The sequence below is a fragment of the Ochotona curzoniae genome, unplaced genomic scaffold (genome assembly GCF_017591425.1).
Source record: "Ochotona curzoniae isolate NIBS_2020 unplaced genomic scaffold, NIBS_Ocur_1.0 contig_430, whole genome shotgun sequence".
Taxonomy (NCBI): Eukaryota; Metazoa; Chordata; class Mammalia; order Lagomorpha; family Ochotonidae; genus Ochotona; species Ochotona curzoniae.
In genome coordinates, this window is record NW_024466219.1 from 7,738,267 (window position 1) to 7,753,259 (window position 14,993).

Below are 14,993 nucleotides of genomic sequence, written 5' to 3' on the forward strand. Positions count from 1 at the left end.
ATTTTTATTCCCTTCCCTGAAGGATCGCTTCATCACACATGGGCACAATCTTGGTTCCTCTTTTTGAATCTGTATCTCTTTGATTTCTTTTTCTTGCCTAGTAACTTTATCTAGAAATGTATTATATATTAGTGATCCATGAACATAGTTGTCTGATTCCAAATCCTAGTGAGAATGCTTCTAATTTTTATCCCTATTCAATATTATTTGATTTTGGCTTTGTCAGATATTGTTGTGGTTTTGCTGAGGTTTATGCCATTTTAAAGGTTTTTTTTCAGCACAAATGTATATTGTATCTTATGAAATGATTTTTCTGAATCAACTGAAATAATCATAGTTTCTGTATTTGGTGGGTGTGATGTCTAATGTTGAATTATTTGCATGTGGTGAACTGCCGCACACATTAAATTTTATGGATGCTTTTTTCAAGATGTTGTTGCTTTTTAACTCCCAGTATTTTGTTGAGGGTTTTTGCTCAGACTCTAAAAATGAAAATGTTAAAAGTAACTTATTAGTTTGTAATCAATTCCAGAGTGAGCACAGTAATATGAGACATATCACAAAATAATTCTGAATGAATGCAATATAAAACATTAATAGTAATACTAGACATTGTTTTAATGTGTGAGAAAGTCTTAATAATGTCTTAGTAATATGACTTTGAAAATCATGTCATATATACATCAAAGCTTTCGAGTAATTGGGAGTGACTGTTACTGTTGGTTAGGTTGTTACATTTTAATCCAAATTATTTCTGTCATGTAGAAGTTTGCATCCTTTGATATTTGGGATGAAATGGCATTTAAATTGGTTGCATTTCTGTAGGCTTTGAATTGCAACTAAAATATTCATAAGTAAGAAAATTCAAGAAGGCCTCTACTTTGCTGGTGTTGATTCTGAGGGAATTAAAGTTTTGAGATCTGAAATTATATTGGGAATTTTATAAATGTGAATTTCACATTGTGGCTTCAGAAAGCTGGTAGTACTTCAGAAAGCTGCTGGAAATGGAAGTGAAATATATATTTATCAAGATAAAGTACATATGGAATCTGTGCATTTTTTTTTCTATGAGCTCTCTGGGACCTATTGACAGCTCGTTTGTGGAAACTTCATACCAGACATATTTCAGGCTGCCAGTGACTCTAAGATGGCATACTCACACAAATACACACACACACACACACTTACTTTGTAAATATTTTATGTAAGCCACCCAAAGTTACTCATGTTATTTGTAATTAAAACACCTAACAGGGATCCAGTTGGCTTCCCATTGGCTCATTTAGCAGGCAGTGAAGATCTAATATCAGTACTGAAAGTTCTTGTGGGTTTAAGCACAGGTGAGTCTCAGCACTCAGTGTGATAATTCTGTAGTCAACACTGATGTATCTTCACTAATTTTGATAAGCTTTGATGGCCTGAGTCTTCGGAAATAGTCGCCTAGCACACGGTGGAAGTGGGGAGAGCTGCTAGGTCTGGGAGTCTCCACTGAGGGAATAAAATGCTTGAGTTTAAAATCATCTTAAGGCTTAGGCATTAAAGACATTTCGATCTTCAACTTGAAATTTTCAGATCCTGTCACAATGGCTCAATGGATAAAACCTCACCTTGCATGTGCCACGATTCCAAACGGGTGCCAGTTTGTATCCCAGCTGCCCCACTTCCCATGCAGCTTCCTGTTCCTGCTTGTGGCCTTGGAAAGCAGTAGGGAATGGCCTAAAGTCTTGGGACCCTGCACCTACATGGGGAATCCAGAAGAAGCTCCAGCCTCCAGATTGGCTCAGCTCTGGCCATAGTGTCCATTTGGGGGAGTGACCCAGTGGACAGAAGATCTTTCTCTCTGACCCTCCTCTCTTTAAATCTGCCTTTCCAATAATAATTCAGTTTTAACTTGAAATGCTCTTACAGTGGAAAAAAAAAAGCTGTGGCTTTTACTTTGCACAGGTGAAAGTGATGTGCAATTACTAGTTTTGTGGTACAGAGTTAGACTGTTTTACATGTGATTTAATAGGCATTCATTGGACTTAGACATCTGATGTAACGAACAGGAAAGAAAGATGGTGACTGATGACATTTGAGAGGCAGACATTTTTTTTCTTTTTCTAATAACTTTATTACTATTTTTTTTTGTAAACAGTTATAATATACAAAGCAAAGGAGAGACAGGAAAAAAAAAAAAGATTTTACATCTGCTGGTTCATTCCCCAAGTAGCCACAACAACTGAGCCAGGCCAACCAGTAGCTTTTTCCCGGTCTGCTATGCGGGTGCAGGTTCCCAAGTCTTTAAGCCATCCTTTACTGCTTTCCTAAGCCATAAGTAGTGAGGTGGGTGGGAAGCAGAGCAGTCAAGATATGAACCGGCACCCACATGGGAGTCTGTCTGGCAGGTGGAGTGTTAGTCAGTTAAGCCATTGGAGGCAGGAGACTTGAAATAACACACATATCTGTGAACCTCCCTTGCAGGAACTGCGTCTCTTTTCTTTCTCCTGCCGTGACTTAGGATTCCATCCAATTTTTCCACCTTATGCAGAAGCTTGCTTTCAAGCTCCTCAAGCTCCACCTCTGCCCCTTGTTCCCTTCACAGAGCTAAAACTGAACTTAGGGTTAAAAAATAATGCAAACAACAGAGTAACTGTCCAATAAAAAAACAAATTTCAAAATATTTTTGTAAATTTGGAATTGTGAAGGTGCTGAATCAAATAAGAAAAGATATTTATTTTGAAAGCAAAAATTTACATACTTGCATTATCTAGTCGGGCTTGGGAAAGCAGTGGAGGACAGGCCAAAGCCTTGGAACCCCTGAACTCGCCTTTGAGATGCAGAAGATGCTCCTTTGGATCAGCTCATCTCCAGCCATTGGGGCCGCATAGGGAGTGAATCAAACGGAAGGAAGATCTTTCTCTCTGTCTCTCCTTCTCTCTGTATATTTGACTTTCCAATAAAATAAATAAATCTTTAAAATGCAGAAAATAACACCTGTTCTATTCTTTGTAATTATGAGCATGCACTATTCCTTCCTGTCTTTGATGATATCATGGAATAATGCAAAGCTTTTTGTTGTGAAGAGTGTTTTTTAAATTTTCTCTAATTTTACCTGGTTTGTTATTTGTATGCACAGAGTAAACAAAACAACTTAACGTGCAATCAGATACTCACAGTGCAGCTCCATGAAATGTTGTGTAGTCAGTTACCTCAAGTAAGATTCTACTGCAATTTTTAACAGAAATAACTCACAATGCTTTTTAAGTGTATGCCTTCATAATCTTTCTCATTCATGTAAGGTCTATGTTGATTATGCGGATTCTGAAACAACATTCCTAGAGGCACTCCACCAACGTTCAATATGGCCGTGAGGGGAAAAGAAACAAACACGTGAGTCCTGTGTCTGCCTTGCACCCACCTGGGGAGAGTGATGGAACACTGGGCAGGAGGCATCCGGGGAGGTCAGGAGTCCTTGCTGCGTGGAGGGGAGAGCTTTCAGACAAAAGGGGGAGAGCTCGGTGCCTACAGCTCATAGGACAGAGAAGCAGCAAGAAGCAGGCAGTGCGGAGCAGGAACTCTAGGCAGTGCGGAGCAGGAACTCTAGGCAACTCTGCCTTGACGTGCGTTCACTGGTAATCAAGCATGGTAGTATATTTACCCTTTTAAAGGAATTAGTTAATACAATAGACGTCCACACACACAAATGCATGGAAATGACTAGAACATGATTCTCAGCAATTCTCACGTTAATGTGATTTTAATACATATCTTACAGAAAATGATATTTCACTTCATTCCATGCATACATGTGAGGGCTCACTACCCAGAAGGCTTTGATTGAGTCCGAGTGTGATGTACAATAGGAAAGGAAAACTTACATGAATGAGCACAAGGACATTTTGTGTGGAACTAGGAAGTCATTCATCGTTACTGTGTGATATACAACTACTCCAAACAGGAAATATTCATTAGGTGATTTTAATCTCAATTGGCTGAATGGTTATTGTGTGACCTGATCAATAGTTTCAAATCTTCCATTCAAGCCTATCAAGAAACAATTAGTGCACGGTGACTGTATGTGGTTCTGTTGCATTTGCTTAGTTTAAAAGTGCATGCAATTCCATAAAGATCAAGGGCTTAATAAAGCAGCATGGTTCACATGGAAAGTGCACACACACACACACACACACACACACACACACACACACCACAGTTAATAGAAACTAAAAAAATAAATGGAAGACTCCATCCCTCTCACCCCATTGGGTTCTAAGATTGTGGAAGAATATTTAATTAAGTGGAATCTCATCTGGAGGCACTTCAAAGAAATGCTTTCTTACGTTCAAATGTAGATGTGCTTTGATTGCTTTTCTTTTATCAATCTCGCTATTAAAATGCTTTTCTAATATTTTGTTCTCCCAAAGCCTGGCCTGTTTAATCATAGGGTCTCTTCGAATAACCTTTGATCTGTATACTGATTAAAACTAAATTTGAAAGGAAGATACAAGATATTGAACCAACTTTGTCATTGACAATTATAAGGTATATAAAGATAGTACTGGCTATCTCTTCATCTAATTGTCTGTTTTCTGCTTTAATTTATGCATTGGGCTTCAGTCCTTATTTGCTGCCTCTGACTTCCTTGTCTTTTGCGTCCCTTTGAAGCTTTCTACAAAGTTAGGCTTCTCCTATATTATATAATGTGCAAGGACAGAGACTTTAGAAAACTAATACCCAAATTCCTGCTTGACCATATACTACGGGGGTTACCATAATATAGTCCCTCTTTGAGCCCGTTTTGAACTTCCACACTCATATCATAAATGAAGTTAACCAAACTGAAGCTTTGTGAGATTTACATATAATCATCTAATAATATTGGTATCTTTCCTTTGTAAAGACTATCCATAATTTAATATATTTTACATTTGTAGTCTTTAAATCAGTTAAATTGATATTGACAGATGTTCCATATGGAATTGCTTTCCATTTTTTTCTTATGTGAATAATTCAGTTTGGAAAACATATAGGTTAACCCAAGTAGAAGGTTTTCTAGTTATGTTACTTGACCTACTTCATTTAATAAGACCAGTTGGGTAAAATATTTCAAGTAAAAGAAAAAGTTAGACACACTTAGGGTTAACAAGTGGTTAACACACTTAGGGTACTGTCAACAAGTGGCTTCTGGGTTGTACAGGAGAGTACAATGCTTCTTAAATCTAGGTCCAAGTTGAACTGCCTTCTTACCTTCCATGGTGAATTGAAACTTTTAAAAATATTTTTGTTTGTTTATTTCTGGAGGATATACAGTTTATGTTGAACATATGAAAGAAGGGGATGATTTAGTATATATTAAAACTGTAGGTTTGAATCATTGTTTTATAAAGGAAAATAAGTATCATTTTATTTTCTATCCATCCTAGGGAGAGATGAGAAAAAAAAGAAAAACTAGGTAAGATTGCTTTGGGGGATGTTATTTTCTTTTCAAGAGCAATGTCAAGGCCCCAGGCAAGTACTTTAATTAACACCAATTCTATCTATCATTTCAGTTCCCCCAAACTCAATTATTCACATGAATAGTTCTGAGCTTCCCAAGCAAACCTTTGAACAACACTGTGCAGTTATCACAAGTGAGAAAAGCAGATTCATGCCTTGCCCCCTTCAACATGGCTATTTATTTTGCTATCACAGCTTTTCTAAATGCATTTGAGTTTACAAAAGTTTTTTGACAGCGTGCATATAGCTCTAAAACATCCTTAACTGAATGGATTCACATTTATACAGATGTTTTAAGATGTTAAAATTCAGTAACAATAATTCCTATTTAAGCAATAGTGCTTAGGCAGAATAAAATAATCCCGTGACTAAAGACTTTTTTCACTAAGAGTTACTCATTGCCTTAGAAGTTTTGCTTCAACATATATATTAATGAATAAGCTTCCAATGTATTGTGGTTAAGGGAAAAGTCTTAGATATGAAATGCTCACATTTATGCTATTTCTAATACCTCTATAACAGGTGCTTGCAGTGGGCATGTGGCCTTGTGGTTAAACCAGCAGTTAGGGTGCCATGATCCCCTACAGGAGCAGGGTTTCAGTTATACCTTAGCTGTTAGGTGTGCTGGGAGGCGATCTTGATGAATCTGAGGAGCTGTGTTGCTGTGAGCCACTCAGGAGACGTGGTTGAGTTCCCACATCGTGGCTTCACACTGGCCAAGCCCTTGTGACTGCAATCTTTAGGGAGTAGACATGCAGATAGGAGCTCTCTGTCTTCTTACCTCTCTCCTGTCTGTTCTTCCTCTCCATATATATCCCTCCGAACCTCAAACACTTAAGTTTTAAAAATAACCAGGGCACTTTGTATGGACTACGCAAGTGTGGTTCTCTTACTGGTAAAAGAGGTTTGTAGGTAAATTTATATGAATTTATGTATCTATAAAAGTGTACCACTCATAATAAATATTGTTTAAGATTTATTTTTATTTGAAAGTAAGAGTAACAGAGAGAGAAAGAGGAAGAGACAGAACAAACTTTCATCCTCTGGTGCCCTGCCCAAAGTGGTTGAATGGCTGGAACTGGGCAGTACAAAATCAAGAGCCAGGAGTTTCTTCTGGGTCTTCCATGTGGGTACAGGGTCCGAACACTTGGGCTGTCTTATACTTACTACTTTGGCATAAGTGCATTAGAAGGGAACTGGATTGGAGTGGACCAGCCGGGACATGAGCCGGTACCTATGTGGACTGCGTCACAGGTAGAGGTTTAGCTCTATGGCATTGGCCCTATATACATAGTCAATCTTTTCAAATTTGATAATATATTGATTTTATCAATAGAAAAGTGTTTGACTAAAAACATAAAAATTGTTTCTTATATATCAGCAGATAAGTATTTTTCTGAAATTATCTAATATCAAACATACTTTTTTGTTTAATGCTATACCTAAATTGTACATTAATGCAATGAATATAATTGGGCTTTCACAAATATTTGAAATATTATATTCATGTACATGTATTTTGAATTCTAGTCTTTAATTATGAAATCAGATAGGGCAAGATGATTCCCTAATCTTCTGGTTAAAATACAAACCAGTTATTTAAATTTCATGCTATAGCAAATCTGCATTTTAAATAAAAATTCAAGCCAGAAAAACATTGCATGCAGTATCATGCAATCAGAATGATAGTGATCAAATCAAAAGCCAGATAGATTGTAGATTTCAGAGAAACAATTTTTTTTGTAATTAATGGGTCATTTCTAAATAATCGATTATTGATTGAAAAAATAAGAAGAAACATGAGACAACAGACTGTCACTGTTGGGAAGACAGCAGTGAACCAAGCCGCCCTAGAGGAGGATTTCGAATGGACGGATCAGAGCCTCAGCTTGCCAGTGCATGCACCAGACATGTAAAGGCATTGGATTCCATCCCAGGGTCCAATCTGTAATGGTTTTTGCATTAGATCATGAATAAGATCGTACTGGTTTTCATCTCAATATGTGTTCTCTCTGTGCTTGGGCAGGATACTGATTTTCCCTTGAATGGCTGCCCCTTCTCACATTACGTGTGTATGCTTGATGAGATCGGCTTCCCTGTCAACTGAATACTTACCAATCACCTCTAGTTACTTACAGGGAGATGCACAGGTGCATTTTCTGTTTCTGATGTCAGCTATTAAAATCAGCAGGGAGTGAGATAGCAGTAGGTGGGAGACCCAGGGTAGAGTTGGTGGAGAACAAATCCTAAGGAAACATGAAGGCTGTTCAGCCTCAGACTCAAGCTGTATCCATATGATGCCTTGGAATTTGTTAAAGGAACGAACCACACAGGGCTTTCCTAGCATGCTTCAGGACACTCCAGTTGTCTCTTCAAACACAAAGATACTAACTAGTATGTCTAGCTGCACTTATTCACATATACACATATACACATTTGGGCTTTAGTGTTAAATCTGTTCATATTCTGATTGCCTGCAAGCAACATCCTCCATTTTCTGTTTTGAGGGTGATTCAATGCGAACAACTACAGCACTGATTTTTCACAAGACAGAGCATGTTAGTAAACCTGGAGGTCGGGTGTTTGGCCCAACAGTTGTAATGTTCTTGGATATGTTACTACAAGTCTGATTCTTAGGGCTACAGTTTCAGTTCTTATCCCAACTTGTTGCTGATGTGGCTGAAAGACAATGGAAAATGGACCACATGCTAGGGCTCATGTCACCCTAATGTGAGGGCCACATGGAGTCCTCTGTTCTGGTCCCAGCCTGCTACGCTCCGACTTCTGTGGGTATTTGAAGAGTGAAGCAGTGGATCCAAGAGATCTATTCTCTGTTAAAATAAACATATATACACAGCTACTATACATCCCCTTAAATGAAAAGTCACAAAACAAAATCAACAACAGGAAGAAAAAAGAAACTAACAACACAACGAAGTTAAATAACATGTTACTGAATCACTAATGTATCACTGAAGAAATGAGAAACAAAATCAAGAACCTTCTTCAAGAAAATGATGCTACTGTATGATCTATGAGCAGTTGTGTCATGGAGACTCTCATATCTAGTAACATGTCATTTAACTTCATGGCATTGTAAATTTCCATTTTTCTTCCTGTTGTTGATTTTGTATTGTGGTTTCTCGTTTAAGGGGAGGCACAGTAACTGTAGTGGAGACTAACATATCCAGATGTGAGGACACAATGCAGCATGCATCTCTACTTCCAGACTAAAGTGGACTCCCAGTGAAACTGGTTACTATTTGATGCTGGACTGTCTGCCATTGTCCATGCCCACAACAATGGACATATGACTGTGTATGAAGAACTATGCTTTAGTAATGATATAGGGGAACCTTGTGGGGGGAATTGGAGAGGGGATGAGGGAAATCCCAGAAGCCTACAGAGCTGTATCATAAAATGATGATGATAATAATAATAAAAAGGTAAAAAATTATTCAACAAAAAATAAAATAGACACATTATTATATGAAACATTAAATTTTGCCACATAAGTTAAGCAATAGGTTTAAGAGAGCTTTTGATTGTTTTAATATACAACATGAAGGTCCAGTGAATGCTAGCACTGTTAACCTGCTTCGGGCCATTTTTTTTTCTGTCATGGAGAATCTGACATGGAATAATTGTAAAATGCACCACATAGCTGTGTTCTATACTGAGCACTTAAGATACAAATCCTCCCACTTCTATTGATTCCCCTTCAGGGTGACCCTCCCTGTGCAGGACTTTGCGATATTCCCTGGTGATTACCTTGTTAAGTAGGAGGTTGGGGAGGGGTGCTAACTGCACCTCAAAAATTGAATATATTTGATTACAATATATATTTAAAAATAATTATTTTGTTTAAAACATAAAAGCTTTTTTCATTAGTTGGAGACAAAAACTTTACCAGGATCAGTCCATCTTTGATAGTACCATAATATGATCTTGAATGCTTGAGAAGATGTAGTTTTCAGAAAATTATGTCCATATGGCAACATATTTGGTGAATCATGGCCCATAATATCAGTCATCTTGCTTGGCTCCGCAGCTCGGCAAATGTGCAGATTTAATTAGCCACACTCCTCATCTGTTCTAGGGTGTTTTCAAATGAATCTGGTTTGTGGAGAAAATCAGGGTCATTAACTCCATGGGGCCTTTTGGGTGCTGTTGGAAATGCGTTTGTCCTCCCCCTCGCAATTTTCCAAATCAGGCTTTAACGGCTAGTTTCAGGCATTCATTTTCTTGCCGATGCCTACGGAGAGAAGAGGGAGAGAAAAGGGAGGTGAGAGTGCCACTTTCATATCCTCCATCTTTCCACAATAAGACAGGCTTTAAGGGTGCTATTCCTGGATTTCTCTGTGAATAAATTAACGTTAAATATTTTAATATTATTTTACAAAGCACAACGATTTTGACAAACTAGATGATATGTGATTGGAAAGCTGGGAGCTTAGTTTTCTACAAGGGATTGGTTCCCAGCCATATAATTACTCATGTGCCAAATATTCAACTTCAGTAGAATTACCGTGTGTTTTAAAATGAGTTCAAGCTGAAGCCTTCTTCATGTGCTGTGTATGCTATATGGAAAATCTTTACCCTAAGGTATAGAAATACTGCACAAGAGTTGTAGTTGTCAGAATCTTATGAATTCCTAATTAAATTAAGGTGGGTTAATTTGAGTGTATTTCCACATGCTACTAATCTTTACTTTTACACTTATTAAAAATCATTTCAAATTTTTGGTCCATGCACAATGTATTTTTTTAAAAGATTCACTTATTATTTTTGATTGGAAAATATACAGATCTACAGAGAGGAGGAGAGACAGACAGGAAGATCTTCCGCCCAAAAACTCACTTCCCAAGCAGCTCCAATGGCAAGAGCTGAGCTGATCTGAAGGCAGGAGCCAGGAGCTTCTTCCATGTCTCATACCTGGTACAGGATCCCAAGGCTTGGGCTATCGATTGCTTCCCCAGGCCACAAATGGAGCTGAATGGAAAACAGGGTTGCCGGGATTAGAACTGGAGCCTGTATGGGATCCTGGCATGTTCAAGATGAAGGCTTTAGCTGCTAGGCTATTGTGCCGGGCCCACACAATGTACTTAGAAATAATGTTTTTATTTCACTTTAAGACTTTTATTAATTTATTAAATCATAAATTAAGGCGATGTCTTTTAATGTCATAATAGTTTTCAGTACATTTGAGTTTTAATTTAGTTTATTTGACTTCCAAATATCTTTGGTGTCACATATACTTAGTATGTATTTACTGTACTTTGTACAATTGGTTTATTTACATATTTATGAAAGTTTGTTCAGTTACAGTTACCACTGTGTCCTAGCATATTTCCTTGAAATAACAGAAAGATTCTTTTATTGTTTTAGTATGTTTATCTGTCCACATGATTCCTTTTCATGTTTATTTTTACCCAAAACACAATTCCAATGCCTTTACGGAATATTGTTTGACCTATTTGATCGAAAACTTAAAAACTGCTTTTAGTCTTGGAAATCAGCTGATAATAAACTTTCTACAAACACTGTATTTCAGTTAAATACAGGCTTCAACTTAATTTTCAAACTGAACAAAGAAATTAATGAGCCAACACATAACAAAAAATAACAAACCCGATAATCTTAGAAACAATAAAAATAGCAAAGACTCCCTCTGCCTCGCCATATCTTCAGTTTCATTGTTATAATCATTCCGTAGTTTCCCTTCCTTGGTTTTCTTCCACTTAGCTTAATATTTCAGAAAACTGTTCGGTTCTCCCAGTCACCTTCCTGTTTGTGTGTATGTCCGTGTGTGTGTCTGTGTATGTATGTCCATAGCTGCGTGTCTGTGTGTCTCTGTGTTTCTTTGTGTATGTGTGTGTTTCTGTGCTTGTGTGTGTGTGTATATTTTCTGACCCCTTGTTGTTTTCTTTTGGTATGCCGTAATCAGCATAAGAAGATCCTAGAAACAAACAAACAAAAACAACAACGGAAAATTCTCTATTTTATCAGTTAAAATAGGTTTTTAACATCGATGTCTTTCTCTTTTTCCATAATACATGTTGCTGATGCATGATAACTTTATGACCCGGAGTGCTATTTGTCATAAGCGTGTCACTATATGCACAGTGAACACTGGGGTTCTGGGATCCGTGCAGGTGAGCGCTGCAGAGTGTCACCCAGCGGCGGCGGCAGAGGCTCCCCGAGGGCAGTCCCCAGCTCTGCACCTGCTGCTGTGTAGGTTGTACATCTGAGACTACGTGTGTAGTTGGTATGTCTCCATTCCACTTTGTATAGAAATTTTCTTAACTGAGATGTGGTTATTGAAGGGAGGCGTGCGGGTGTAAGAGGCAGGACTGATGAGTGTGCAGTATGTGCTCTGGGTGGTTTCGTGATCTCCCCTTTTGATTCCAGCACTTGGGTTGTTTTCTTGTTGGTAGTTGGTTTTTAGGGAATTATTTTTGTGATACCTTTTGTTGAGTGGGGCATATGCATGGTTTATATTTCAGTGTGATTATTTAATCACAGTTTAATTCTGCGTGTTTTGCAGCTAATAGCTTTAAAAGTCATGCTTGCTGGGCTCGATGCGATAACCTAGTGGCTAAAATCCTCACCTTTCATGAGCCAGGATCCCATATGGGCACCGGTTCAAGTCCCAGCTGCTCCACTTCCCTTCCAGGTGGCCTGGGAAAGCAGCAGAGGATGGCCCAAGGCCTTAGGACACTGCACCCGCATGGGAGAACCGAAAGAAGCTCCTCACTTCTGGCTTTGGATCTGCTTAGCTCCCATTGGCCACTCGGGGAGTGAAGCAGGGAAATGAAGAGTTTCTCTCTGTCTCTCCTTCTCTCTGTAAATATAACATTCCAATAGAAATAAATGAACCTTTAACAAAAAAGCCATGCTTACATATAAACTTGCTGATATTTTCTGTAACAATGACACAGTAACACATTTATATGATATGTATCCTGCAACAGTGCTAACTAGCAAGGTTAACATTTATAGTTTTATTTTTAATTTCATTTCTTTCCCTATTTTAATGTTGTTATATAATTGGAGTAATAAGAGAGCTTTTATTTTAAAACTCATGAAATGTATTTGTAAATTAATTTGATGGCCATGATATTAACTACATGAAAACACATGCATACAGAAAATTGATTTCTTAAAAAGTCGGTTTACTGATTTTTGAATACTACTATTTGAGTATTATTTCACTTACAGAATATATTCAGAATGATGATATAAAATAAACTGCAAATTATTTCAAAATTGGTGAATATGCTAAGTCCATGATTATTATAAGAGTCTGTTCAAATGTCTCAGGCAGATTTTCTTTTGATGACCAAACTTACAGGACGTCCCAAGAGGTATTCTGGTTGTGGTGTGGGATGGAAGTGAGCTCTCTGAAAGGCATATAATGGATTCATTTCCATTTATTATACAGTTTAATAGAGATCGTGCTTTGATTCTTCTGATGAGGGTGTTGATCAGGCAGTGTGGATTGCATGGAGCTGCTGTTTTCGACAAGGCCGATTTGGCCAGTGTGTTGTCTGAATCACAAAGCTGAATCAAGCGCTTAGCATAAGCAGCTAAACCTGAGGCACTGGCTGAAGCCATCTTTAATAACAGAAAAGTAGATAATCTCTAGATAATCCATTGTCACTCTTTTATGTGTTTCTTGCATTTTTCTCCTGTAATCTGGACAAATAAACCTGCTTCTTTATTCTTATGCACTCACTCATTTTCTTCCTCTTGCTCTGTCCCTCCCCCACCTCCCTTCCTCCCTCATTCCTTCTCTATCATCCCCTTCTCTCTCTCTCTCTCTCTCTACTTCTCTCTCTCTCTCTCTCTGTTTTAAACCTTGATACTTACCCTTGTTTTCGAGTTTACAGAAATATTTTAGAGCCGGGCTCTGTTTCCCCATGTCTTACTGATTTTAGGGTTAAGGGATGTTAAAGCTTGCATGGAGTTATGAAATCATTCAGTCCTAAGTGATTTGTATTTAGATGGAAAAGTCCCAGTGTGTCATGCAAGCCTTATCACTGGGAACAGATAGAGAGGTAGATCTTCAGCATTCAGTAAACGCACGCATGGAGTTATACTCTACCCTGTGAATATGTAAAGCAGGATAGTGTCTTAAGGCGCATTTATCGAACACTTGTGGCCCAGGCACTGGGCAGATGCAGATAATAAAAGAGACACTTCGACTAGTAGATCTCTGGCTTCCTGATATTAAATTTATTTCATATTATTTCCTATCAACATGAAACAAACGTTCAGTGCCACTATCAGAGAAATGTAATCAGATTAGATGTCATTTCATCTTAACTAGAATGGTTAACTTTAGAAAAGACACTATGCAAATCCGAGAAAGGATTGTGAAGAATCCTTTGGTGAGAATAAAAGTGCATGCATTTTTCTCCTATAATATCTGGAAAAAAGCCTGCTTCTTTATTCTTATGTATTCATTCATATATATGTATGTATGTGTGTGTCTGCATGTGTATCCTGTTTATTGCAGAATATTTGTCATAACCAAGATACAGAGCCAACCTAAATATCTATCAATTTATGAGGGATTGAAAAAATATTATGATACACAATACCCACATCACACACTTGCAATGAGATGCCATTCAGTAGTAAATAAGAATGGCTTTCTGCAATTTGTGAATGCAGTTGGAAAATATGCTTGGAAGGCATAGAAGGAGAAATAATGCAAGTCCTGCCTATATGTGCAAATTCTAACAAAAATAACGTCCTGGCGGCAAAGGTTAGATTAGTGGTTATTAGAGATTCAGAAAGCTGACATGAAGGCAGGATGGGAATAGCTTGTTGATAGGCACACTCTAGCACAGCAGAGTGGCTGCTGGGAATAAGAATGTATTTCTGTTCCAAGCAGCTGGAAGAGACGATACTGAATGTTCCCACCACAGCCGTTAATATTTTAGGTGATAAGTATGCCAGTAGCCAAGGTTCGATCATTACAAAATTTGTACAGTTATTAATATATATCGCATTGTTCTTCATAAATATGTACATTGCTGTGTCACTTTGCACCATCAAAAATGTTCTCACCCATACATGTAAAGGTTAATTTCCACACTCCTTGTCTTAGGATGTTGGTTTGTGTTTGTGCCAATGCCTCACCTGCAGTAAAATTTTCAAATTAGTGTGCTGTAGTAATAGTCTTAAAGATTTTTTCCCCCTAATTTTTATAGTTTGTGAAATTTATTTTTCTTTGAAGGTCTGTGAAATTTTAGGATCATTTTTTCTGTTCTTATGAAAAAAAGACTTTAGGATATTAAAAAGGAATAGCATTGAACATGTACATCATTTGCCTAATATTAGCAACCCAACAATGTAAGCACCAACTTATAATCCATGAACATGGGATATATTTCAATATATTTGTATTTTATGTATTTCAGAAACAAATTTTAGTTTCCACTAGATGATTGCATGTGTTCTGGGATATTTCACCTATTGGTCTCCTGTTTCAGTCCATGGTGATC